The following is a 24,677-nucleotide window of genomic DNA, read 5'->3' as shown; positions in this document are numbered from 1 at the left end:
TCACTGTACATTCTGAATTAAGTACGAAGTCCTGCAGAATTCTATATGATTTTACAGAATCACAGAATGTCAGGGATGAGAGGACCTCAAAAGATCATCTAGTCCAATCCCCCGGCCGGAGCAGGAAATGATTTGATCAATTGCATCAACGACTGAATCGCAGTTACATATCCTCTGGTGGATTTTACTTCAGCTTAGCTCAATAGCTTGTATGAAGAGAATGGAAAGCATTCCATGTGCTCTGGAGAGCTTTCTTCTGTTCACATTTATTTAAAGGTTCTGCAATGCAAATGCAGACGCAGCAGAGGGGATGATCAGGGGATGAACACTGAAAGTACACTCCTGATACAAGTCAAAATTTGAATGATTATCACAAAATTATCTAAACTTGTAACAAACTGGATAATGAAACTGAAAATAAAAAAACAGTAAGTTAGGCAGTGGTATTGATGTTTCATTTGTTTTATTATCTGAGAACAAAGATCATAGAATGATTCCAGATGGAAGGGACCTTTAAAGGCCATCTAGTTCAATGCTCCTGCAAAGAACAGAGGGATGGGATGCTTATAAAAGTAAAGTACATCAGATCACAAAACAAAACAACCTATATTAAGGCCATACTAGAATACTGACACACATGGGAAAGAAAGATTTGTGAATACCTCACAAAGATAAGCTCATCTAGAAGTTGATGTGGTATTAACTTCATAAAATAACTTACTTTAAGGAAAGCACTGACGTAAACTCATACACTTTTTGTCTGATTTGCACATATAATAAGCTAACTTGAATTTAGTGAAACTGCTATTTTATATTTCTTTGGTTTTAAATCAGAAAAGTGGCTAGCAAAGTTCAAACAAATTACTGACATGTTTGTTTCCACTCATAATGGAAACTACTTACTATCCTTTGACCATTCAGAAACAAAACTCAGAATTGGGGTTTGTATTAGCATTATATACTCCACCAGAAAGATTATTTATAGTTAATTGTAGTTAACACTGCTAGTAGGGATCCCAATTTACTTTTTTCTTATTCCATGTCTCTTATTAACCAAGAAATTGAAAGACATGATAGAGTGTTTTTATCAAAAGGGCTCCATTTTTCAACCGAAGATACGATCAAATGATACTGCTTTTAGAAGAGCTCTACATAGATCTAAAATTGCAATGCTCTTTACACTTTAATAGGAAAAGTCCATTTTTTTTTTTAATTTAGCAAGTAAAAATCTTAAGAGCAGAGCATGAAAATGATAAGGAATAAATGGTAAAAAGAAGACAAACAACAAGGAAATAACACTGATAATTCTCATAATTATTCAATTTTCAATTAAAATGAGTATATAGAAATCTTTAAAAGTTATTACTTATATTTGTATAAATTCAAAATGTCTGCATAATCCTATGAGCACTATGTTCCCTTTTACTGAAGTGTCCCTGTTTTCCACTGTACTCCTAAAAGGTACGTAAAATTGCTGTTGGATGCTTTATCTTAGCACACCATAGATCAAAATATTGCAATGCTTTTCTGAATCTGTAGAGATCCAATCTCGGGTAAAAATTACTTTGGAGTAGTAGTACAGATTTAAATAAACAGCACAGTCACTGTTAGCTGCAAGGTTCCCAATCATGTCATCAGATAAGGATTTAATCAAGGTAAGAATAGTAGTTCAAGTGCCATCTGTAATAAAACTTTTATCACAAACATCTTGTTTGTCCATCTCCCTCACACACTGATTACTTTTTTTGAGTCCCGATTGATGGACTTCATCCTCCTGAGCTTCTGTATGTAACAAGGAAGGATCATTCTGACTGCGTAGTTTTCTCACAGTTACACTGCTTCTTTGGGGATTGATAGCCTGGCCTCGCTTTCTACTAAGCTGATGAAATGGAGGAAACATTCCTGTTCTGAAGTGTAGAATAAGAGAACCTAAGACAAGCAGATTATGTCTGGATTTGACAGTAAAAGGACTAAGAAGAGAATAAAACTGAGGCTCCACTGAATTCAACTGAAGAGACTCCCATTGGTTTCAACAGCCAGACCATTTCACCTGCTGCTGCGCATAAACTCATACAGATCTTACTTTTCATATCATAAATATGGGTAAGTTGTATTAGGGCTTTATTTCAAATTGAACAATTTGTGGTATTTTTCCTAAACCTTCAGCTGTTGAAATGACAAAATTTTTACAAGAATCTCCGTCCTTTTTCTTCTGAATAGGAATTTAGAGTTCTCATGAGTGCAGGTTAAAAATTTAAAACTAAATCCCTAAAAGATTAAGAGTCCAAAAAGCAGATAAATAGGAAAACATGTAATTAAGAAAAATAAAAATAAGAATCCCTCCTGATAGATAAAAGCCAAATACCAAAAATTGAGGTAGCCAACTTGTGATTTAATGAAACTATTTAAATATCACAACATTTTTCAACTGAAACCACAAAAGCTAAAAGCTTTCTCCTCTGTTTTCTTTCTTTCTCAGTTGGCAGAATGCATTGCTACAATGCTCATACACTTACTCTTACATCTGATCCTCATTATGAGAGGAATCAACCCTCAGTCATGGTTCTCATAACCGCGCTCTGAGTAGCTGCTCCATCGCGAGCCATTAACGCATTCAACAGCGGTTCAGAGACCTGTTGTTGAGACTTGTTGTCAACAGAAAAGCACTTTCTTAGTCATGGCAGAACTATATTTAGAGCTGGAAGGATGAGTCACGGTGAATGAAGTATATGACAAATTTAGCGCTATTTCATGTTATGCCTTTTTCACAGAAAGCAATGACATTTTACAAAATTGTTCATCATTTAGGACTACCTGTTCAAATAAAATTTGGATTAGGACTTTGTCATGTAGTGGTTTGCCTCTATTTGTACTATTTGTGACTTCCTATTCAGTACTATCTGGTTTAGGATATAAACTGTGGCATTTCCTTCGTTCCTTGAATGAATCCAAGCAGTAGAGCTTGAAGCTGGGGTTTGTACTGGGGGTTCTCATCCGAAGGTTTCAGTTTCTACTGTTTGCTTCTCTGTTGCTTTCGGAGAACAGTTCAGAACTAGTATATTCAACAATAAAACCTTACCACATGCTTACGAGTCAAGAGTAGTCCTACATAGGAAATATTCTGTCAGTTCTTAACTTTTTCCCTTCTTATGTCTCAAGCATGCCAATTGCATAAAACACACACACGCTCCTCAAATTAACCTGGAACTGAATTTTGATTTACAGAAGCTGCAAACTGCTGTTCTAACGTAACATGAAATTCAGTGATGACTAGATCATCAATTTCCAGACAGAGCACTGGTGTTTATCCTTGTTAGGGCTTTACATAAAAGCTAAGGAATTGTTTTTGACAGCAGTTCTGCTTATTAAAAGCTCCTTCAAAGTAATTAAGAGCACACACAAAAATGATCTTAGAATTTAAGATTGTTGAGATACTTTCCATTTCTTTTGATTTCTATCCCTCAGTCATTTAAAAGACTGTTCGTAAACTATTTGCAAATGTTCCTGACAAGCTATACAATTCCACAGACCCACTGATAGCTGCTTTTACTTTGACTCGGCAGAATAATAACCACAGAACAGTGACAACTAGCATGACAGTTCACGTTTTGGCTTAGTAAAATAAAAACTACATTAAATATTCCCAAATTATGACAGAAACATATTTATAGAAAGTTTTTTTCTTGCATTCAGGTTAATCTCTACAGTGCCCACCCAAACTTTTCCTCTCCTTCTAGACAATGAAAACAGAAGGAATATCCATATGGAATATTAAACACATTTCAGTATCAATAACATCTCACTTGGATGAAGTAGTTAACAAGTAATTGCTTTCATGAGCAAATTAAGCTTTAATCACCAAAGAGACAAACTTATTTGCTTATTTTACAACTTCCACATTTGCCATTTTTCTTTAAAAGAATACACTACATAATCTGTAACAAGATTTGTAATGCATAATACTATATTCTTTCAAAAAGCTGTTTTACTGCCATATAGTATTATTTTTTCAGCTAGACGGCAAATTTCTATTTTATCTTTATTTGAACAACGGTTAAACAATTTTTCTTCTTTTTCCTTCTCTCTTTTTTTTTTTTTAAGGTCTACAGTAGTTCCGTTTCCATATGGTATAATATACAGATATAAACCCTAGTATATGCAATTGAACTTTTCACACCCTCAAAAGCCGCAAAATCAGATGGTCTGTGGTTTTTGCAGCTGGTGCACTGCACTCATATTGGGTAGTGTCATATGAAAAATATTTCACTCCCCAAGCCCTAAACAGAGTCACTCATTAATGAAATGCAGGCAGTACAATGAGATCATATAAGGTATAGATTTCAACAGCCATACTAAAAACAGTAAAGGAACACTGAACAAGAACACAAATCAAGTTCCTCTGCCAGAACAGGATTTTTTTAAAAAGGAATCTCTCCTTACATTTAACATTTGCTTTGAAAACAACTGCTAACCACTACCCAGAAAAAGCCTTTAGTACAAGTGTTAGCAGACTAAACAATCACAATTTGGCAGAGGAAAAACAGTAAATAACTTCAGACATAGTTACATTACAGGATGTCTCACCCCAATACACCATTATCGAATCACAAAATGATTTACTTAATACCACATATGGAATCTGCTTACTTAAGAAAATAAGCTGTCACCAGCAAAACTTTGTTTAAAAATAATTTCAGAGCTGAGGTTTATCGAATTTCACTTTAGTTTGTTTTTACAGAAATCTAAAAAGAAAAAGAAAAGTCAGGCAATCTAGTTGCAAAAATATTATATTAAGCCCACTCTAACAGATGATGTATACTTAAGCAGAATTTTTAAACTATATTACTAGCACGATCCTTAAAAGAGTCACCATGGCTGTGCACTGTATGTCACAACATTCTGTTCCAACAACGTGTGTCAAAACATATTACTTAATTTCTATCCTTCGAAAATGATACTCATCTGTTTTCCTCACACTAAGAAAAGCCTCAGTGGAAGAAATAAACACCAGACAATGCAGGAGAGGTACTTGACGGACTTGATTCTCTTCTCATTGATTCTGAAGCAACTCTGTAAACTACAGTGGCTGGAATACGATCGCTGTAACTGAGCTAAGTCTCAGGCTTTGGGCAACTATGTTAGAAATCCAAGGACTGCAGCAGGTTTGTTTTATCTGGGGAGATTATTTGGGGGGAAAGGATATCTAAGCAAAGCAGGTTACACTTTCGATCTTGCTCTCAAAAACAGATGAGAACAAGTGGCCCTATCTATTTGCACCTCTATTATGTATGAATTTAGCTTCTAAAATAACAGTACTTTGAAAATCTCATGCAAGTGGTATAACCCATGAAGAAAAATAAAAGTACCAGATAAATACAAGATTAATAAATATAAATATGAACATACATACAAAAAACTGACAATAGGAAAGTAGGAGATGACTTTTTTTCTTTTTTCCCCTGCTAATCCTCACTCTTCTATTTACTTACTGAAATGCTTTTAAGTAACTTATTTTACACATTAGAAGTTATGATTATTCTCTCTTTGCAGTAATTACTCCTGTAGCAATTCATTTGATTTTAATTGTCCTACATCACTCAGCACGGAGGAATTACTAAAGGTTGCATCTCTTGGCCAAATAAGTATTCAGTGCATGAGATAAATTCCTACATTCATCTGCATCTGTTGTCCATAAAATGTTTATACGCCTCATTCATGCCACCTGGCAATAAACTCTGGCTTACACTTGAAACACTACACGGAGTTGAAATAATGTACAGTACCACAGTTCAATACAGAGAATTAAATATGAGCTAAGAATAGAGCTTCTTTTATATTAATCCTGTATCAGTACCAAAGCAAAAGCCTACCAGGATTTATAAATACCACATACACCAGGAAACAAAACTCTGCACATTTTCCAGCCATGTATTTTGCCTCAAGTTTCCATATTACAGAATGTCTTTTTAAAAGAAAATACAATGAAACAAAAAATAAAAAAGTAAAAATAAAATAAAATAAAATCTTTATTATAAAATAATAGTAATAATAATAAAGAACAGAAGCTAAACTTTTCTATGAACTTCAGTTTAAGGACAGAATATAAAGTGTGTGTACATTTCTCCACTACTTCTTACGACACGTAACTCATAAAGAAATGTAATTATATAGTGTGATCACTATCATTTTAGATATTATTTATTTTTAAAGTTGTGCAGTAAATATGTCAATTTTATTATATGCCTTCAGTAACACAGGGCTTCACAAATCAAATCATTTAAATGTAGAAAATCTCTTCCTAATTGAAAAAATTCTCCAACAGTAACATCCTGTTTTTTCTCTAAAAATAGACTGCCTCCTTTTTTATATCACATATCAATACAGTGTCATGCTTCTCAAAGGCATGAATTTTTAGATAACTTTGCTCATAGCACTAAGAACTCATCACCATGTGTTCAAATGAAATATTCAGTCCTATAATCTATAGAGATCTTTTACTTACACCTGGTTTTAAGCAAACCGTCCCACTTGACTTCAGTGAAAAATATTTTCTGTGTGTTAGCTTGCAGAGCACCACTTCTGGACTTCAAAGCAAGAATGATACAAAATTAACATCAAAAATATGTTATGGATTAGAATGGATTAGAAACAGGCAAATCAGTAAGACTCAGTATGTAACTGCAAACAGGGAGTTATATTAAGGGTATTTGTATGAGAGACCTGCCGTGATAGGTTGCCAGTCCTGTACTGTGGCACTTTTTTTTTTTAAATCAATGACCTCCAAGAAAATGCAAATTCATTACTAATGACTATTGCAGGCAACATAACAAATGATAATGAGGAGAGCCTCATGATCCAAATATGAGACAATGTGCTAAATAAAGAAGAAAATGAATACTTTTCCTACCATAGAATGGATAAAGTTGTAGCTACTGAGAAAGTCCATATTCAGAGGATAAAGCATGGTATCTTAGAAAAAACGACAGACTGGAAGCTACAATGCACAGTGAAGTCCCATGGCACACTGGTCAAATGGGCAAAGACCTCTGACCGCATAAAGAATGAGAAAAGGAAAGTTATGCTTTTTAAAATCCCAACGCAATATAACAATTGCAGAATTCAGTGTCCAGTTCAAACATCTATCGTACATTGGGAAAGTTTAAAAGATAATACAGATAACCTTAACATTAAAATATGTCTTATACATTGAACTCCAAGAGTCGTCTTCTATTCAGGTTCTCAAAAGGAAGGTTAAAAGTGTGAGATAAACAGAAAGTTCTTCACTACACTGCTTGAATGACTTCAGTATGACTCTTGAAAAACTGACAAGAAAAAGCACTTACTTGTTAAGTGTTAGAATTAATTACAAAATATCTGTGGACAGAGCAGCATTTTTAAACTTCAGTACCCAACCCTATCCCTAATTTAGACTAATGTTAGACTGATAGCTAGTCAGATGAAGAAAATCTGCAAGCAATGGCTACCGCCTGAATAAAACAACTGCTTTTCCATACAAAAAGCTATTGCCTATTATACTGTCCTGCAATCCCAATCCACAGCCAGCTCCAGACTACAGTCATCATAATCCTTTGAGACAAAGATGAAGCTATTGTATGGTGGTTATGAGATTCCACGACCTAGCTATGATTCATATTGTTGTAAACCCATTCTAGATATTCATTCACAATTAATTTGATACCGGGTCAGTCTACAGACTACTACTAAGTTGCACTTCTCCACTTCATACAGAGCAAGAGAAGGCGTAGCCTCTAACACTATCAAACTAGAAGTATCACATTTGCATTGCGAAGGATGTAATTTGAGAATTTAAGCATACATAATAAAATAAGAAATAGGCACAGTAAAATTTTGTAGCGGTGATCTTCTCTGAGTAGGGAAATAGAATGATTTGAAAATGAAAATGAGTATCTACTGAGTACCAGAAGACCAGGTAGGAAAACTACACATTTTCTAGTAATAATAATATTTCATTGAAACTAAAGGCATTGTACTCACCTACACAAAGATATGCTTGGGAGCAAAGTAATACCTCACACCACAATGCTGTGATTAATGCAAAACACAAGCTTGTATTTCAAAAATAAAATATCAAAAAGATTATTTCATATACCACCTCTCATAATCAAAACCAGAATGCTAACGTAACTGAACTTATTTATCATAAAAATATCAAGGATATTACAAAAACTAAGAATTACAATTCAGAAAAAATGTTTAGTTTACCAAAATAGTGATTTTGTAGCATCTTAACCTACTGCAAAATGTTATGCATACTAGGATCCACGCTGATCAGAATATGACTGGATAAGAACACCCAGACTAATAATAAAAAGGACAGAAAAGAAGTTCACTGCCATATCACAACATTCACTTAGTAGAAGTCTTATCTAACACCTTTAATGATCTGGAAATTAATGCGAATACCAGCACCAAAATTGGAAGTTCGCAGTAAATTGGAAAATGTTGAGGACAACCAATGAAAACACAGAAATTATCGCTTTAAAGAAAGATCTTCAGGAAGATTAAAAATACGAGTTCAGCAGTTCTCACCCAGTGCAAGTTGGGTTGATTAGGTCTCTTATAGTTGAATCCTCAGCAGTGAATGTCAGGCAGCAGAATGACAGGCGTTGAGCTAGATATAACACTTTCTTGAAAGGAGAAGTATGCTGAGGAACAGTCTTGAACTTTCAGAAAAAGGTATGAATCTATGGATCTCCATGAAATTGGGTAGTCTCGGGTTTGTGCTTGCTGACTTTTTTTTTTTAATCTCTCAACCATAATTAAAATAGGACAAAGCATGCATAAAAGTATTTAACCATGCTTTACATAAAGGAGGAGTCAAGAGCATCAATTAACTCAAAGTTCTAATATCCCAAAATTAACGATTACATTCCTACAAATCTTCATTTCTGTCATCCTACTCCCACTTACCCTGGCCTGCAGCTTGTAGGTCTTCACACTGTGCCATATGACACACAGCTTCCTGAGCTACTGAATGCCCATTTTAGTTTTCTTCTGTTTCCAAGTATAATGAAACATAAAGTTCAGAAACATAGTTGACCTAAACAGCAATGAGTGAATATTTCACCTGCTTGCAACAACCAACATCCGGCATATACATCTGTTTCAATTCTCTGCTGAATAACAATACAAGATGCGATGACCTAGTTGAATCTATCTTGGACATAACAGAAGAACTATGCAAAATACTTGCAAGTATGTAGAAAATTAAATAAATAATAAAAATACCCAGGAGCTAATTTCATTTTTCCTAGCTTTTCTTCAGCTCAGCATGTAACACTTTTTCACAAATAAAACTGTCTACTGAGGAAATTTTATTTCAGCTGTATGTGAAGTCCAACTTCACAATTCATAGCAAGGCAGTAATCAGTTGCACATACTGTGTGCACCTATGAAAAGTCTAACCCCAAATATAAAGAAGTTGGTTCAAAATAAAAATTCTGTACCTACGGGGCAGGATCCTATTTTAGTTTCCTCCTCTGAGCTGATGATGTGATGTCATGGGCTCTGCAACATTCATGAAGTACCCGACTTGCTTCATTTTCCTTTATGCCACCCATAGATGGCAGCAGCAGCTGAGGCTCCTAGCATCAAGCCATTTGCAGCCTGGCTTTCAAGACTACAATGGATCTTCTTTAATTACTCTGTTTAGAGCTGATTACAGATGTGAGATTGAGATCGAATCATTAAATGCTCATTCCAATGAGAAAGTGTCTGAATTAAAAAGAAGTCATAACAAAAATGCATTTCAACGAGGCCCCTCTGTAAGAGGAGATGAGGACGCAGTGTACAACAGACGGATTCTCATTTCTTAAGTAAAACAAAGCCCTGACCGACACACACATTATCTGCACTGGGCAAACTAAATAACACGGCAAACAGATCTAAACGCCAGACTGTTTCCATAGTTTCGAAGAATAAATGAATATGTATGATCCTCATTTCACTGATGGGAGATCATATCAAGTTACAAATGTATATGAAAATAATTAATAGAAGTAAGAGTCGCATTAGTTAGAAAAACAAGGCCAGGTCTCAGTAAATACTGCAGTATTTGTAGTTTCCCCAGGTGCTTCAATCACAGCTCCTGAGGTGAGGAAGCAGGAGACAGAGCAGTGATGCCATGCAGGGGCTCTGGCAGGAGGAGACCATGGGTGAGGCCTGAACATGGTAGTGCAGCCTACAGGTCTCTCCTTCCAACTCAGAATTACAGAGAAGAGACTCCTTAAGTATTCTTTAGCATGAAAAAGAAGGAAATACACAGGGGAAACCCAGACAAGGGCTAAACAGTAAGAACAAGCTGCAGAAGAAGCAGCAGCAGCAGCAACTGCATCTCGAGAAAAAAATTCTGCAGGTTTTGCAGGAGTAATTCTATCCTATTTTGACTAAGAGTTTCATCCAGGTCTCCTGTATCCCTCACAACCTCTTTCCACAGAATTTAAGGTCCTACCTTCTTACCTTCTCCCAGATACTTGACTTCAATTCATCCCTTAGATTTCAACAAATGAAGAAGAACAGGGAAAAAAGGGACTTCTCTCAATATGCAACATGGTGGATGCTTCCCTACCTAGGGAAGAGTTATGTAGAGATGAGGAAAGAAGACATGGTGCCATTTTCCTTCAGAGGTAATGAACCCTGTTTGATTTGTTGGAAATCGTGGAGCCAAAGAGATCTAGGCTAGTCCATCCCTGGGTCACTCAACCCTAGGCACGTCCCCACGTCCTAGGACCAGTGAAGCCCAAAGCCTACCCATGGAAATGTCCTCCAGTATTGAAAATGCAGCCCCACCATTCTCCATCTACCTGTATGTACTACCTTTTATTTTATCTGCAACCCACACAACAAGCCTCCTCAGGACACGGCCAATCTAGCACTTTCCCAGTCTCTACACTATCTTTACCACAATAAACCTAAGTATAGGACCTGACACCCACAGTGTTGTGTTGGACCATTTATAAGAAGCACATTTCTTGTTAGGGGGTTTGGATTTGCATAGATAGTGCTTCAAAAGGATTATGTGCAAACAGGAAGATACTCATCCTAATGGAAAACCATGGAGATCAAACATTCAGGTCCACCCAGATACCCTTCACTGCAATGCCACAAACTTATAAAACTTCTACCTATACTGGAGAACTCTGCTGCTTTTATTAACAATAGACATTAAAGGATTGAGCTGGAAACTGTGTAAGATTGGTAATAACTAGTATGAACTGTGGCAGAACAATCGCACCATACTGCCTCTAGGAAACAAGTAGAAACAAAACTATGGAAACATTAGGGAAAATGGCCGCATTCAATGTTTAAAAGATGTACATGTTTAAAAGATAAAAGGAACATTATGCCCCACTTTTCAGCCCTAACACTTAAGCTGTGGAAAAATAAAAAAATAAAACACGTGGAAAAAAACCTCAAGTGTGTAAAAGAACAGCAGAATCATTAATATTGCCTTTATGAAGAGGAATAAAATAAAATACATTGCATTTTTGGAAATTCAACAATCAACTAAGTAGTGACAAAGGAAAAAAAAATAGGTTGTGCCCATTTCTTTCCAAACTCTTTTTCTCTGAAGTCACAGAACCAACAGAACAATTAGATTCCTATAGCCCTGCTAAAAATTTGTTTTCACAGCAACTTGTTAAACAGACTTGGTTTAAAGTCACAGCCCTAACGTGTATGCTTTCAAAAGGTTCAGAGTATATTTTAGAACTTGACACAGTTCTCCACACTGTTTCATGGACATTATATATAGCATTCCTTCAGGCACTATAGCCACCATGAGAGAGGAGTAAATCTCCTTAGGAATTAATTGTATGTTTTCTTACATGTTTCTTCCCAAAGGTAAAAAACATATAAAACAGTTTTTCGCTTCTTCTTTCCCTCTTTACGATGTAGAAGAAGGCCAGAATTTCTTTCTCAAGAACACATGCAGTACACAAAGAGGTTACCTGGTTTCTTAGTTTAGACTCGGGAGGATAATCACATCTCTCTCTGTATTTTTTGTAAAGAGTTAGAGGTCAAAAGAACTGGAATAGGAGCTTTCCAGTTGGAAGGTTTAAATACTGTGACTTTTTTTCCATCAAACTCAGTTTTGTTTTCCAAATGAATGCAACTTAAATCAAGTTATGCTAAATTAAATCAATGGTAAAATTTTAGCAAATAGTTTCTCCTCTGTAACTTTTGGCATTTTCCAAGTACATATGATACCATCATCTACTTACTTTCCAGTCCTCTGGAAAAAAAAATGGCAACTTCCCCCCAGATCTCAGAAAAAAAAGAGGGAGATAGCAGATAAGAACTGTATTCCTAAAGAATCAGAACATCAAATGTAAGGCAATGATAAGCACTCATTAAGTATTTATAATATCAGCACATTAGCCATTAATAGCACAAGTCTGCATATAAGTCATGCTGTACTTTCCGAAAGTATGAAACTGCAGTGCAATAAATTATAAAGAATAGAAGTTTTAGGAAACTTAATACAAAAAGTATAAAAAGTGATGCGGTGAGAGATGACTGTCGTGGAAGAATGCTCTATGTTTGAAAACAGCTGATCAGAGGCAAACAAATAACAACAAAAAAAAACCTGGACAGTTCGGAAACGTGTTGTATCTGGGTGCTCCCAGAACAGTCCCTGAGTGGATTCCCTGAATGGAATTCCACTTCAGAGTGCACTGATTGCACCCTCTTGTATAATCACTATCTAGGACTAGTTTACCTTTATCTTGTGTTGGATCAAAAGCCAATCAGTTCACTTAGATCAGACCTAAGGTTGTTCCAAACTGCAGTAGGAATAAAAACTAATAATAAATAAAAATTAAAAAAAAAATTGGTCCATGGACTTTTCTACTGGTCAGCAATCACTGGAGAACAACAGGAGGAAAGGGGCAGGATCCTGAAGACCCATCCCATGTGCCGAGTGACTTGTGAAGCATAGTAGTATTTTATTTTAAAGCATCAACTGTTTCAGAGCAATGCAAATAAATATCTTGTAACCATGTAATACTCTCAGTATTTGTTTTAAATGTCCACAGTCTATGTGGGAAAAAAAAAATCAACTTAATACATCATTGCTCGTTAAACTATTACTTGGAAAATTACTAAAGGGCACTATTTTATCTCCAATCATTCTGTTCTGTATCACTATTGTTACAGTCTTTTTGCCTTTAAATTTTACTTTTATCATCAAGAAACGAGCTGGAATTAGAAAGAGTGTGAATCATATGGAACAAAGACTATCCATCAGCGTGTCACACACCATGTGGCATTGTGTTTTGCTAAGTCAAAGTCATGCTCCAAGTTTCAAAACTTCAAACAACTGAAATACCACAACATTCATAAAACAGGACTGAGCTACTGGGAGTAAGAAAAGAAAAATACAAAAAAGGTAACAGACCTCAACAGCAGATAGTAAAATTAACATTTCAACAGTTCATGCCTTTCATCTCAGTCTCCATAGTACATTTTTTTCTGGAAAAGCTACGATTTAGGTTTAGAAAGATGCAGAATTACATAAAACATCTGGAATATGGGACAAGGAATATTGGCTTATTATCCCTGGTGGACCCTCCCTATGAAAAATTTAATAGGTCTGTTTTGGTAGTTTTAATCTCCAGAGCACCCCAAGCTATGTTATGGAAACATCATCTTGGTAATTTATATTAGAAAGAACACCTGGTGATGAAAGCAAATATACCCTCTTTAAAATTGTGAGTGATTTTTCTTTAATCCTCAAACTTTTCATCTTCTTAAATATATAATTTTTAACAGCTCGACTAAAAATTAGTTTTTGTATCTTTGAGACTGATCACACTGTAACCATTGTGAACTTACACTATTTTATTAGAGAGCTACATTTCTTCATTCCGGTCTTCAGAGAACAAGTCATTTTGTCTTTCCTTTGACATTGGCCTTTTACAGATTACTGAGAAAGCTCTGTTGAATCTTACATGAATATCACAAAATCACTTAAAATGTTGTCTGTTTATTACTCCACAGCTTCAAACTTTAAAAGGGTGGGGGGGGGGGGGGAAAGCACAGTTAACAAGATTTTCAGCACGCTTGTTTCTGTCTCTATTTCTGAAGGCAGCATTTGCTGTCAACAGGAGTAAAATACACAGAGACCATCACAGTTTTTCCTAGCGTAATTTCAAATGATGGCACACAGCAAATATTAATTACATAAACTGTGATTTGCATTTGCTGTCTTCAGTAAATAATTTCAAAATAACCAGTAAATATCTGTAAGTGGAAGCAGGGAAATTATTTTCCATTAAAATCATTAACCGCATTTCTCTGAACAAAAATGCATTTTAAATGCAGTACCTCTTAAAGAAATATAGCATACAAATTTCTATTGTCAGACTGCCTTGTGGTTTAATACAAAAACATTTTTAACTGGTGCTAATATAGCATTTTATTGATAAATGAGAAATTAATGAAAGAATCTATCAAACCCCAGTCAATCCATAAAACAAGTTATTGGTAAAAATGCATCCTGTATTTTCCAGTAACAATTAGGTTTTCATTTATCACATTTCTAAAGAAACAACAGCTGTACAAATTAATCTGCTTTTATCGCTTAACATCCCTCACTTAAAATTTATCTGAATAGACATTTTGTATTTTCTAACAAAAATGACTGTAATATTATAATCTGCAACCTATAAAGATTTTCAGAAACATTTTTTTATTAATTTGACACTGATACGCCTCCATTTCTAATATCCCAACCCTGCAACATTTTAAATGCAATTAAAAGTGGTTATGAAAGAGTGTGGACTTCCTTGTGAAGTAGGAAATCACTCTTGTGATTAACATGCAAACGAGCTCATGCTGGCAGAATAGATTGGGGTTTTAAAACCCCAATTACTTTTGTATGATTATCTATTTACCCGTACACAGACTATTTTCATTTTTCATCTAATACAAAGTCATCCTGCTTACATTTTTAGCACAGCAATTAATATTTACAATAATTATGACATCAAGCACCATTGAGAGTACACCAAGTGAATCATTCACCATGTTCTTTAATATACACGTTATTAAAATAAATGCTATGGCAGCAGATAACAGGGAATGGAGATGTGTTACTGTCCTTTATACGCAGTTCAGCCTAATACAACATTCTGTTGGTTTTAAATTTAGTTAAGGGGCATATTATTTTTAGCACCTAAGTCAGTCAACTGCTGTTCAGATTTCAGATGCCAGAACTTTAAAGTCTGTAACTGCTTTGTATAAAGTGTAAGGTTTGTTTAAACTTCCACAGCAAAGATAACAATAAGATTACTTCTCCCGTTGTTTTTTCTCTTTTTCTCTTTTTTAAGTAATAACAGACAATTCTTAACTTTCACTAACACACTTTGATTCATACCTGCTACAGAGTGCACATACACACATTTTTTCCAGACTTCTAAAGAAAATTATAATGCATTAATGACAGGAACTATGGTAATGGAAAAAGGTCACCCTCTTTTGAACACCTTCTGTTTTAAACCATTATATATACAGACATTTGAGAAAGCAAAGAATTAAAAGGCAGCCTTTGTGCAACCCATTACTGAAATATTATAGAATAATCTATATCAAATGTAGTGGAATAGCAGATTCTTTTGGATCTAAATTTACTGCAGCCATAGAAATGCTTTTATGCTTATTATGTATCTGCATGTTGATTCAATTATTAAAAGAACACCTGACAGCAGACTTACTTAATTGAATTAATTAAACTGGATGAATAATCACAGAATTACCATTGTATGAAATTTGTCCTGAAAAGTAACACTGGCATTTTGAAATGGCAAGTAATTTGAGTGGTGAAATACACTAAGCAGAGAAGTCTTCCCTTTCTGTACTCTAAAATCCTTCACCTCATACATGAACAAATGGGACACAGAAATGAATAGACAGCTGTGAGTAACGAATGCTTTTTCTTATATATTGTTAACTATTACGTGAGCCCAGTTATGTCACTAGATCTTCTAAAAACTTTGCAAAACCGTTCCAAATAACAGAAACAATTTTTATCTCTTGCTCTTGCATGTAACAGCGAGGACTATCAGATGCTGAGAGAGGGATATCCTAACACTGCAGCACTTGTGTAAAACAGTGCTTCCAGACAACACTTCTAGGAAAGATTCGACTATGTCCAATCTCACCGATGGAAATACTGTTTACTGGCTGCAGTAAGGAAATTAAGGACGTCCAGTGATTTTAAAAACGTTTTAACAGATGAGCCTAGTGAGCTTCTACTACCAATTTTAGCAACAGGAGCGAATTTCTTCGGTGATTGAACATTGACATATTGCTTATAATATATTCTTTTGAAGGTTTTCAGAAAGCATTCTTGTTATTATCTAAAACCAATATACCAATGAAGTTCAGAAAAATGTATTATACCCTTTTCTATTTACTTATATTTGATAATTCGCTAGACATAAGTGAAATTTTACATGACCGATTTTTTTACATGCACTTTCTGCTTCCCTTGCTCTCACACCAAAAAAGAAAAGAGAAAAGAAAAGAAAACCCACAATGAGGAATCTCACTGTTGAAAACAGAAGTTTATATTGGCAAAGAACATTCCTGGAGTGCAAGCACCCAATCTGGCAGATTTCCAAGTCCCAGCTATTAGCTCTGTATCACCAGTGGATATTTTTCTTAATTCCTCTTGCTGGGTTTTGGTTTTGCAATGATCCACCTAATAGTAAAATCTATAAAATAGACCAATTTTTATATGACAGAATGATGATGAATATTTACCTTACTCTGACATAAACTGCAGCACGGCAGAATCACACCCACAATTCATTTATTTTTTTTAAAGCAGCAATGTCTTTTCTCTCCCTAAAAATGAAAATCAATGCTTCAACAAACAAAAACATTAATTTAGAAGTTGTTATTAGTTTCACTAAAAAGAATATGCACAATTACAGATATTCAGTCAGAATATATGTATCTAGAAATGAAATAATGCATCTAACATCTACCTACTATAAATCACTGTTTTTTTTTACATTCCTATTTCCCCTCATATTCCTACTTGAATATAATTCATTTTATAAATATGCCTGATCCTGCCTCTGACCTTACTACACTTTAAGCTCTTTTCTGCTCATGGAAAGCTAATTTGCATTTTTTAAAAATGTGTCTGTATTAATGATCTAATTTACCACAAAAAGGCTTTATATTAAATACAAAAAGGACAGCCATTAGCTTTCTCTCCACAATAAAATCAAAACAAAAAATAAAACATCTAATTTACACAACAATTAACAGATTTTTTTTCCGAATACAATGTTAAACGAATCTGTACAGTTCAGCATTCACAAACATCGCACATTGTGTGGGATTCTCACGTTACAATCAAAATAAGGAATATTATAAATATGTAAAGTTTTACAAAACACTTTTCTGAGAAATCTATACATCCATTTTAATACCTGTATTAATAACCACAGTGGTTAGATTTTTCTTTTACATAAATTATACAAAGTACATTGGCATTACATACCATTTTAATACCAGGTTATTATCGCTTTATTTCATAATATTGGAGGTGGAAATGGAAACAGTGCCATCATGTGATACTTTTCAGGCTACTTCACTTCTTTTATTTCCAAGGAGTGAGCCTCTCGCTACTTCACAAATAGGAGCATTCCTCGAAAAGCACGCGATGGCATTATAATTTATTACATGACATTTGGTAACAATATCATTGTAGGTATTTTTATGCACAGAGTGTTGAAAACGCCTTCTAAATCTGCAGAGGTAAACAAGCGTACGATGGCTCAAATGCTACACAGCACCTTGCATTTGGAGTTCACAAATTATCCAAAACAATCTTGTAACATTCCTTTCAGTTCACAGGCGAGATATTAATCTGAATAGACTCGTTTTCACAAAAGAGCAGAGAAGTTAAATTCCCTGGTTTTAATTAGTACCGGGCAGCCTACTTGGAAAAAAACCTAATACATGAAATCATCACAGACGTACGATATCAAAGCCAAATCCAACTCGTATTATATTTACTAGACAAGATATTTTTAATGAAATCAGACACACGGTCAGTTTTTCTTTTGTATTCATTTCATACTGAAATAAAGGCTTTTCTCTCCCCAGTAGTCACAATAAGCTAGAAAATCAGACTTGATGCTAAAGACACACGTATTTCCCCATATTCCTTGCCTCTTCCAGAGATCAAGGCAACCATTTGACAACTGCTTGGAATCTAGAAATGCAACTAATCTATTAAATCTGAAATCCAACTTTACTGCACAACTCACAGCTGCCAAATCTCAAACTACTTCACAGTTGTTTTTTTTTTTTTTTAAAGAGCCCTCTTTGTGCAAACTGAAACCCTCAGAGTGAATGTTGATGAAACAAATGAGTGAATTTTAACTTTTAAAAGTGAGCAGAGCCAGATTTTGCCTTTAACATTTCAGTCCCTACAATATGCAACGGTGACTAAAATTTGAGATGATTAAAAATCCTCACACGATTGAACAGGGTACTGCTCCACGGGCAAACCATTACTATTGTATTATTATTTGTAAGCATATGGGTACGTGCAGGCATTTTTGAAATACTTAGTTTTCTTTATGTGGGACTCAAAAATTGATGGTGTATGCATGCAGTTCACATATTTGAGTTATGCCCAAGTACATTTTGAGTTTGAAACAAACACAAAGGGATTTTACACAAGTCGTATTCCATCTATCTCTAACTCCATGTATGAGCCAGCCCTACAGCTGGTGAGCATATCTGCTCTTGCTGAAAGGTAACAAAACAAATCCCTTCAACAACAAGAACATTCAGAGAATGGGATTCAAACCAGAAACATTAAATATAAGAGAAATACAGCAGAAAGAACAGTAAGAAAAAAAAATGCTACCATCTTACTTAAATTTAATGTGTATTACTTAAGAAATAACATTTTCCAAATTGCCCAAAGTAAAGCAATTTGCATTTACCAAGCTGCAAGGCAGGTCAGTTGCGTGCTGAATAAACACTAACTACCCAGTGTAGGGAAATTAAATTGTTTTGTTTGGAACCCAGAAAACAGAAAACCTGTTTTCAAAGAACAAAGAAGAGGTATTGTTTTTCATTCTTAAAGGCTTGATGTTTTCATGACTGCCAGCAATAATACCCACCCTGGCTCCCTACCTTGCACTTCCACCTGCTGGTTAGAAAACTGATTTGACCAGAATTTAATCAGAAGAACTGATACACAGAAATCTTTGCATGGTAAAATCAACAAGTTACTTAATTCCTCACACGGGGACTTTTCAAGCTTTTTTATTATTGATGGTAATTACCACCTTAGCAGGCGATAAATATTTCTCTTTTTCTACAGCAAGGGTTTAGACTTGGTCCCTCTAAGCATGGAACAAATAATTAGTGATCATTTTCTGTCATCATGAGATGCACAAAATCACATCCGCTCTTACTACATAGTTTTCTTTTTTGATTATTCTTTATTAGTTACTAGTTCTATCATGCTGAATTAGATGATGAGCATTAACAACCTGACCTTACAAAATACTGTTGAGATACTCACAAAGCTACACAGAAGCAAGGCTTCTTGTCAGATAAGATCCTAAACTTTTTCTAAGTACATGAAGCACTAAGCAAGGGGAATTATAATCTGGCGAGGCACAGCAGGTTGACCAGGCAAAGCATTTGAGAAATCTGGACAAGGGACTTAAGATTCAGTTTGCTTTCAGAGCCCAGCCACCCCATCAGAAGCTAGCAAAATGGACTCTGGGAGCTCCTTTTGCCCAGTCATTTCCCCTGGTGCCCAGAGCAGCTGATCAAGACTTAGACTATACTGCAGAGAAACAGATTCCTCGTAAGTAGGGGAGAGTGCTCCAAGAAATAAACTGCAGCTAAATTTCTGCAATTTTGAACCAAGGAACAAGGTGTGCGCCCTCCTAGTAAAAAGACAAGTATTTTATTTATCTATATTCTTATTTCTCTGCCTCAAAAACCCTGTGTTCTAGATAGAGGTCAAAACAGCAGAATGAATACCAAATATTTCATGGAGAAGCTCTCAACATCTCACAATGTTAACTGAGAATATACAAAATGAGAGTCAGCGGTGTTAATGTAAATGAAGGACCGCAAGCATTTTCATGTATCAACCTACAAATGCACAGGAGACACCTCATCCCACTTGAAATTATTTTTTCTTCAGATCATTCCAGTTTGGAAGAAGCTTGAGAAAAATCCCAAGGCACACTGAACTTTCACCGTACACACTGCTTTCTATTTTTCCCCTCCTCCAAACTACAATTATAATATTTATAATTATATGTATTTTGACTTTGTAACATACTGAGATGAAGACAAAGGCTACTTTATTACAAAAGTAATTTTTCTTAGTCATTCATTCCTTTATTCTATTTATTTTTCTAACTATTGAGACCTTCAAATAATGAATGCACTGGCTGGCAGTCAGATAGTTAACACAGGAAGGTGCTGTTTATCTAACTATAGCACTCACCTGTTTGAATAAGCCACAACATCTACAAGTAAATTCCCAAATTACTAATTTAGTTTCTCCAGCACCAGACTCGTCCGGACTATATTCATTTGGAGGATAAGGATGTCAATGTCATGTAGAAAGTTGTAAGAAAATTACCAGGCATTTCTTATAGTCTTGAAACTTTTAGGAAAATAAAGTACAGTTTAGACCATGTTCAAAGCATACAGTTGTGGGGCATCCTTAGTATTACAAGGGACTGAAAAGAGAATTGAGTTCACCATAGTTCTCAAGGCATACTTGAACAACTTCAGTAAGGGTGTAAGGTTTTCTCGTACAGAAGCATTCACCTTAACTTTCCAACCCAAACAAAATGTCAGAGGAAATAAGATATACCGTCAGAAAAAAGAAAAAATAAGCTATAGGTGGTAGTTTAAAAACAGGTTTGCAGATAGCTGCAGCACCATATGCCATCATCTCCAAGCCACATGTTGCATTATGAACCAAGATCTGCTGTGATAACAGCGTTGACACAGCCAGGAAATGGGAGTTTACTCAGCACTTGTCACTCACATTAAATGGAAGGAACAGCTAGATGTTCTTGTAAGCAGAGATGGCTTAAACTAGGCCTGAGCCACAGCAGCATGTGCATGCCCATGCCGGTCTCTGTAGTTAGGAATGCAAAGGTTTTGGTGGAAAACAAGTGTTAGTTTAGGAAAGACTTTCTAGAGGTCAATCGATTCCCAGATCTATCCTTATTAAGATGCCAAACAGTTAATCAGAAAATACCATTTGAGTGCCAGTAGCAGATTCAGTGCAACAAAGTATTTTTGTATTTGATAGGAATATTCACAATCAAAAGGCAGTGATGGTCTACATATGACAAAATATGACTGGACATGTTTTTCTATCTGTGGACTGACAGACAAAAGGAAAATCCCTAGAGGATGAGCTACTGAAAGCTTTAAGACAGCTTTAGAATAGAGTTTGATGTGTGCAAAAGACACAAGAGGTCAAGTAATCCCCTTATGGTTACAGAATATACAGTAAAAAATTCTATTTGCTTGCAAAGTCTCTTTATTTCACTCGTCTTTCAGATGAAGTATTATGATTAAGTAACACATGGCCTTTAGTAGGACATACCGGTTGATGGGATGGCACCTACTGGTCGAAACCTGACAGAAGAAAAAAGACTGAAATAAAGCAAAAGTTCTGTGGAAGAAAAAGAAGAAAAAAAGATGAAAAAAAGACAGAAAAAAAAGAAAAAAAAAGATTAAAGAAAAGACAAAAAAAGCTTAATCCCAGTCACTCATTCTAGGGCAGAACATTCCTTCCACTCTTTAAGACTTTTTTTTCCACTGAACTTATCCATGTTTGCAAAACCTGTCACTGTTGAAGGGATACCTACTGCCAACCTTCCTCCTTCCTGGACTCCTGTTTTATGGGAAGAAGGAAAAGCCTCTGCTTTTCAATTCCTTTATGCTACCTGCAAGGTCTCTGTAAGGCTTCTGACAATAAATCCCTGCAAAGAACACACAATAGTACTTCCTATCTATCTCTAAACAAACCTCCAATTCTGATCCTCACACATAAACACCTGTAAGATTAATACACCTCTCAAAAGCAACAGGAAGTTCAAGATAAGCTTGAGTTGTCTTCTGTTATTGTTTCTTTAAAGTAGGAACACCCACAACATAAGTGGTTTTTCTGAAAAGAAACCGCATGTTTTCAGCCACGACACAGGAACAACACAAACACAACATCAAGCAGTTCCTTGAAGTTAGTTTCAACTGCCTTTAACAGAAAGAACATCAGGCTGCCAAACATGGAAGTTCTGAAAGATGAGACTACTAGGAATTACATCTCTTCAGCCTATGAACACGTAATTATAATTGGGCTGTAAGATGGAAAAGCCTGCACTGGATCAAGATTTTACAGGTGACACCTTTCACTGTGAACCAACCAACACTAAATCAATTTCCAGACTTATCTAAGAGTTTTGGCTATTCACAGCGTTGCAGATGAGCCATAAAACAGAGCTCCTGAACACTTGTGCTTCAAGATCACATTGCACTTCACAGCTGTTGTGTTTTACCCCAGCAGAGGGTGCATTTAAGCAAGTGGAAAAAAGCAATTTTCTTCTATGCATAGCTTAAAGTGCTTAGGGGTCTTTTTGAATGAAAGGTAACACATGCATATATTATATTTAAAATGTATTAAATAATTCATAAGAAATAATTATTAAGTCTACCTGTTCTGTTTGTCTCTCTTTTTTTTTTTTTTGTCATTCTTCAAGTGCCACATAGAACAACGTCATGCTGTTGCATCTCCTTAGATGGAAGGGTGAAGTCTGAGGCGTGGAACTAAATTTCATAACATTGTGATGAACAATAAATCCGTGTAATGGAACTACTGTTATGATTACTTTTTAAAAAAGGAAATTTTTGTTTAATCTTCTACATTAAAGAATGCTGAGATTGCAAAAGCAAGCAAAGCATTTAAAAAACAGAACATGCCTGAAGTAAAGCACTTCATATGGTATTATTGCAACCTCCACTGCATGACCTTTCCTGAATTCTTCATTATTATGTCCCATATCATTTGTTTCCCCAGGACTTACGTTTCATCACTGCATTGGATAGAATGAGTTCTGAACTGAAATTATCTCAATGTTATTTAGTGTTATTTTTGTGTAGAAGTTGTAGTCTCAGTCCTACACCTCCTTTGCTGCTAAAACTGGAAGGTAAATAGCTGAGGTGTGGATATGGGGAATAGAATGTAATTCCAAGGAAATGAATTTCTACCACAAAGAATTTCCTTACAAAGGTGCATAAAACAAAACAACAACAGAAAAAAGGATAAATAATCCTCCATTGAAAACATGGTCTTCGTTTCCTGGGTGTCAGAATCACCCTCAATATGGAACTGAGATGTAAATAAACATGAAGCTTTCACACTATTTCATACATAGTCTCACCTGCATATACGTTCTCCTACAAAGTCTGAAAAAACTATTCTTTCAAAAAACCAACTAACCTACTGTCACAAATTATTTTATTCCTTTGGCAATAGAGGCTGAACTTCAAAGAAGAGAACACGATTATCTACTTATAATTGTTCTTTCTCTAAACTTGAACAAAAAATAAACTGTTCAATGATGTAATATCAGATTAAAAAGTGAAGTTGTTCTTTCTAAAACAAAATTTTATTTTAAGGAAGCGAGATCCCTTCTACTTGAACAGAATTAATCCCATGAAGAAATTTGCAAATAAAACTTTGAATAACACACAACTATTGCATGGTTCTAGATGTGTACTGAGGTTGGACACAGAACAAATAAGCAGAATTAGTCTTAAAAACAGTAACTTCAGAGATCAACAGAACTTAGGAATAACTGTATGGACACATACTTTTTTCTACACCAGACACACTATCTTGGATGCTTCTGTTATACAAGACAACTGTTTTCATGGATCTTGGTATCTTTGAGGGTGCTATTCCTACATCAAATCTTTCCTAAAGTTGACCGTCAGATCCAAGAATTTTTGTGGGTGACAGACAGACAGAGAACACAATTGTATCAACTCACAGAAGTTCTGTTTTCTTACAAAGTATGCTAAAAATAGTAAATCTAGGCTATGGTAGCCTAGGAGATGGACAATTCCACAGCAGGGCACTTTCTGCAGGGACGGTCAAGCCAGAAGAACACAGGAATTCAGTTCATGTTTAAGTGGTAAGAATTTTCAATCAGATAAATTGTAGTAATAGAACAAGAGAAATAAAGAGAAGGTGACATTATGCCAGCATTATATTAACTGTTTAAAATATGATTGATATGATTAATCAATTAGAATATTTTACATGATATACTTCATGGAAAAGGAAATACTACATTTTAACATATCATAATCAACACCTTCTGTCAGCAACTTCTGTTTAATTCTGCAAGAAAATCCCAAATTTGTATCTCTGGCAATCAAGTAACAGAAATCACACTTACTTTATTGATGAGAAGGCTGCAGAGCAACTCATTCATTCACAGTGGACTGATGCCATATATTAGCTAGTTATGTTTCCTCATTTTCTCTTTCATTCCTATGAAATAGATACCATATCCACCTGGTTTGTTTCATGAATGGGTTTCTCTGAA

General features: G+C 35.2%; 1 protein-coding gene across 2 annotated transcripts in view; it reads right to left on the bottom strand.

Moving 5' to 3' along the window:
* FOXP2 (forkhead box P2) overlaps nt 1–24,677 on the bottom strand; it is a 404,432-nt gene that overhangs the window by 238,348 nt on the left and 141,407 nt on the right. The window contains exon 1 of one of the 2 annotated variants that reach the window (XM_065743469.1): nt 24,528–24,581. The exons of the other annotated variant lie outside the window; for it this stretch is intronic. The gene's annotated coding sequence lies outside the window, so the exon portion shown is untranslated. Of the gene's footprint in view, nt 1–24,527; nt 24,582–24,677 lie in introns of those variants that run through there. 2 annotated transcript variants of the gene reach the window in all.

The sequence above is a fragment of the Cyrtonyx montezumae genome, unplaced genomic scaffold (assembly GCF_038088225.1).
Source record: "Cyrtonyx montezumae isolate F1298 unplaced genomic scaffold, pur_monq_1.0 scaffold_3, whole genome shotgun sequence".
Classification (NCBI taxonomy): domain Eukaryota; kingdom Metazoa; phylum Chordata; class Aves; order Galliformes; family Odontophoridae; genus Cyrtonyx; species Cyrtonyx montezumae.
This window is presented reverse-complemented; position numbering and strand designations above follow the sequence as displayed.